The sequence below is a fragment of the Lepidochelys olivacea genome (assembly GCF_965140295.1).
Source record: "Lepidochelys olivacea isolate rLepOli2 genome assembly, chromosome: 2".
NCBI classification, from domain to species: Eukaryota; Metazoa; Chordata; order Testudines; family Cheloniidae; genus Lepidochelys; species Lepidochelys olivacea.
The window spans coordinates 165383963-165389035 of NC_140412.1; the positions used below are offsets into that span (position 1 = coordinate 165383963).

The 5073-nt window shown below is 37.9% G+C and overlaps 1 pseudogene across 1 annotated transcript; it reads right to left on the reverse strand.

The window, feature by feature from the left end:
- Nucleotides 1–3615: 3615 nt before the first annotated feature.
- Nucleotides 3616–4563, reverse strand: LOC311517291 (putative protein FAM10A4 pseudogene; annotated as a pseudogene). Its single transcript has one exon. The product of its transcript is annotated as a putative protein FAM10A4 pseudogene (transcript).
- Nucleotides 4564–5073: the final 510 nt, after the last annotated feature.

Below are 5073 nucleotides of genomic sequence, written 5' to 3' on the forward strand. Positions count from 1 at the left end.
TATCTGTGTGTGTGTGTGTATATATATATAAATGGAACTCTGCCAAGCCTAACTAATATGGTATTTTTTTCACTTCTAGCCTTCTGCAGTACAAGTGGTTTTAGGCAAAGCTATAGTGACATCTTTGAGAAAATGCAGCTGGCATGAAAGTCGATTTTAAAAATAAAGCTCACCAAACTCTCAAGCCAAAATAATACACAGTTAAAACCAATGGATTTCCTCTTTTCTCTGATACACAACCTTAGATGTTCCTCCCACAGAAAACTCCTTAGATCTTAGATATGAGTTCTAGGGCTCAGTCCATTCTCCAGTCTTTCTCACTTTCCTGCTTGCTACACTGTTTCTGTAATGACACAGATTAAATATATTAGTATGAACCAGAGCTCTAAAAGGGGACCAATACAGATGAGCACAGAACAGCAGGTTTCCATTAGACTGGAATTGTTTAGCTCTATTCTGAGGCTGAAGTATAAGACGAAATTATAGCAGGGTTCTGAAGTATTGTTTGATGGTACTTCAAAGAACTTGGACCAGATCCTCCAGTCCAGCAGAGATGCAGGGGAAATCAAACTGATTCCTTGTCTGCTAGTCAGATGGATCATAGCTACATGGCATCACCTGAAATTTTGGTAGGGACACAATGTTTCCCCAAAGCATCCAGCATCACAAAGAAATCTAAGGAGGCTGCAGTCCCACACCAGAGCACACTGACTGCATTTAGAAAGTTATCTCAGCAGCTACTCTGAAGAAACAAAAAGAAAAGGAGTACTTGTGGCACCTTAGAGACTAACCAATTTATTTGAGCATGAGCTTTCGTGAGCTACAGCTCACTTCATCAGATGCATCAGATGCATCTGATGAAGTGAGCTGTAGCTCACGAAAGCTCATGCTCAAATAAATTGGTTAGTCTCTAAGGTGCCACAAGTACTCCTTTTCTTTTTGCGAATACATACTAACACGGCTGTTACTCTGAAATCTGAAGAAACAGTTAATCTGGAATGTCAATGCATAGACTATATTGGGATGTAATAAATTCTTTAGTAATGAATTACCCTCGGAATTGTCGTAAGACAATGGTAAGAATCACAAAGTTATTTTTTTTCTACACCTAGAAGAAACATTATTAGAATAAGGAAACAGCATTATCCTAATGTATTCTGACTTCCTGGATCATGGAACGTTTTCTACCTATAAACTTCCCCAACCTCCTTTCTGCCTGGCTTATGACTGCAGATTTAAAAAGACAGTGCTCATTCTCCCACAAATCAATTACATTGTAAACATGTTTCTCACGCTTTTCTATAAAACTATTCCACATTCATGATAAACACTCTTTAGACTTCTTACTCTTAGCAAGCCTCAGAAAGTCTGTCCATCCCTCTCCATTTCCTTTTCCCAAATACTTTGCAAATGTGCTTTAGCTGCTTGTACAAAAATATGGTGAGCTCTGGCTGTACCAGTCACTTGTGCAAAACAGGAGTTACACAGTTTGTTTTAAATTCTATTAAGGTCTAAATGGAGCAGCCTCTTACTCACACTGATGAATATTTACTTTCTTGAGAAGTCCTACTGACTTCAATGAGCCCTCACATCACATGCAATTAAGTACTTAGCAATTCATTGATATTAAGGCCAGAAGAAATCATTATGATCATACAATTTAAACCCTCTGCATCACATAGGCTCCTGTAAGGAAGAGTAGCAGAATCTGTCCCCTAGTACCTTTGGTGCTGTTGCTGTGTTACCTTTCTTTTCTGTCTTTTCTTGTACTGATGAGATCCCCCTCCAGCCACATCTTTATTGCAGTGTAGATTATTTCCAACTTTATAAAATGTTTATCTACATTAAAAAGAAAAGACAGAAAAACTAAACCTCTATTGTGCTTTTGAATGACAGAAGCATCTAGAGTAGGGTGACCAGATGTCCCGATTTTATAGGGACCATCCCAATTTTTGGGTCTTTTTCTTATATAGGCTCCTATTACCCACCTACCCCCGTCCCGATTTTTAACATTAGCTTTCTGGTCACCATAATCTAGAGCCACCACTGTATAATTTATGCTTCCCAAACTTCTTCTGCAACCTCTTCATATGCTCTCTTGGTGACGCTGTGTCCTTTTTTCTTGGATTTTTCTAGAAAGGTTTAATTAACTGCTGCTGAAATTTCACTTCCAGAATTATTTGTCACCTTGTGTAGAATGCACTTATAGAAATGGGGTTTCATTGTGTGATGGATAAGACCAGGGTATCCCTAACCTCTGTAAAAAGTTGGGCAATAGCCAATCCATTTATTCATTATTTGATTTAGTTTCACTTATCTCTCCACAGAAGGGCAGAGGTCATAAGTGACGGGAAACTTCTGACAAATGTTCAAAACTTTGTAAGTGATATTGGAGATACTGAATTTCTACAAGAGGCTCATGCTTCTGCTGTATATTTTAAGCAAAAGAAAGGCTTGTATTGATTTTTGTTGATGGCATCAGCAATTTTGAAAGCATCACTGGTATTAATGGGGAAAGGTTAAATTCCCTGAAGAAAGATTGCTTCTGCTACTCTTAGAAGTTTTTGCTGAGAGGAGCTTTTACTACTGCAAATTCACTTACAAAATATAACTGACCCAAAGCATAACTTGGTTTCCAAATTTAAATGATTTGTTTACAAAGTTGTGGAGAAAGTCTGGTAAAATTCTAAGTGGCAGTGATGGAGAATGAAGGGAAAAAAGGGCCTGCTCTCATTAAAATATGAAGATGTTAAATGATATCTCCTCATTAAAGCTCTGTTCCCCTCATGTCTGGTTTCTGAATTAAATACTGTGGCAGAGCACTGAATGCTTCATTGGTTAAACATGAGATTTTCAAAGGCACTCAGTCTTGGCACAACTCTGCCTCCATTGAAGTCAATGTAAATTTTTCAACTGACTTAAATGGGAGTGCAATTAGGCCAATACTGTGCACTTTTGAAAATTGCAAAGGCCCTGTCTACCAGTATAGCTATTCCAAAACAGGAAAAGGAATAAGCTATACTAATATAAAGTACTTTTCTATTTAGGCTTCAGAGGATAAGATTTTTATTAATGTGTTGGTAAAAATTGATTTCAGCTTGCACACACACAGATGAAAAAATATGTCAATTGATAATCATAGAAATGTACATATAGGCAAAGTAAGAACAATGCTTTATAATTTAGAGTTTGATTTAAGGGTATTTACTTTGTATTTTTTTACATGTGATAGACAATCAGTGTGTTAATGGTAATAAGGCTTTAACTTTTTTGAAACTCAATGTCTGTCATTAATAATTGTCTGAGCCCCATAATTCCCACCAAAATTTAAATAATTTAAAGTAAGAAAAATGCTTAAAAATAAACATGAATATCATCTATTGAAATTCTAAGAAAATCAAATTCTGTCAAGCCTAGTACATCCGCGGTAGGGGATGTACTGATAGAAGTGTTTGGTTTAAAAATAAAATCACACCCTTAAGTGAAATAACTATACTGGTAAAAAAACTATATATAGCCCTTGCCTTAAAGAGACATTACAAAGGAAAAATCACGTTTTACCGTAAGCCTTAAATTTATTTGAATGAAAAGGCCATTTATGGTTGACCTCAGAGTTCAGTCATACTGGCCAATGAACTTCATGAACTTGCGGTCGCTCCGGTATTTGTAAATGTTATCTGGGTTCCAGGTCACATCCGCCCATGCTATTATAATCCTTGGATCCAGAATGGTTGTAAAAAAGTCAAAGTACTTCCTCCAGATTCTAATCATCCATTGCCAGGTACTTTCCTCTTCCTGGGTTCTCTCTTGCTCTCCCAAGGCCAATTTTACCCTTTCCAGCATCTCATGGAGTGCCTTTAATTCACGCTTACGCTCATACTTCTGCCGATGGTTAACAATCTTTTCAGCCCTCGGTTGTGCATTCTTTAGCATGGCATTGGTATCTTCATCGTATTCCAGTTGACATGACAAGGTAAAGTCTTGGGCTGCCTCCTCCCAATGCCCCAGAAGCATGTGTGCTTGCCCTCTCCACTTGTAAGACTGTGCTGAATTGGGGTTAAGCTCACAGGCTCTGTCACAGTCTCTAATGGCAGCATTTGGCTTCTGTAGTTTCACAAAGACACTGGCTCGGTTAACGTACAAGAGGGTGAATTGAGGATTCAACCTGATAGCATCTGTGAACAAGTCAATAGCTTTCTGAAGTTCACCTTCATCCAGGGCAGCAAAGGCATGTTCCCTCTTTTCATTGGCCTGGTCTATCATCTCATTTGTTATTTCCAAATATTCATCTCCCATTTCTTGGGGATCATCCAGATCTGGTTCAATAACACCTTCATCCTCAATTTCCAAGTCACTCTCCTCACTCTCAGCAGCTTCTGGTTGTTTCCCTTGCTCCTTTAATGTCTTCTTTGCAGAGGCATGTTTCACTGAACATAATATGGTATCTCCCATGCTGTCTATAGAGTCCCGCAGGAAACTCAATTGCTTGGCCCTCAAAAGAGTTGGATCCTGTCTGTAAAGATCCACCAAGGCCTGAAGTTCATTAATTTTTTTTGGATCCATGGTGCCTTGGCCGGAAGGAAGCTGGGCAACACACACTGTGATGGGTCAGAAGGAAAAGGTAAAAACTGTAGCAGTTGCTTAACTACTAACTGAATGTGAGACTTCACCAAGGAGGAACAAACTAGACTTATATATTCCCTTCTGACTGTGGTCTTTATACCGCAGTTTGCAAATACGTCTGTGGTAGTTTTCTGAAGGTGTCATTCTCTATTACAGCTCTGGTTATGTCATAAAAGTTCTGATGACGTCATCTGAACCCAGAAATTTTTTTTTATCTATTTAATCACCAGGCATGCATTCACTGAACTACATATATTATAGGAAAGCACAAGGGGAAAGAGGCTGAACATCCACCTATATTTGTACTGGAATTTTATCACCTTTTATTATTATATGTATAAGTAATAAGATTAGTTTGATCCCTTTATTTTTTTAAAGAATATGAGATCTTGCATTGCTATATAGAAGGTAATATAACATTTTTAACTGCACGGGATTCATAGATACAAT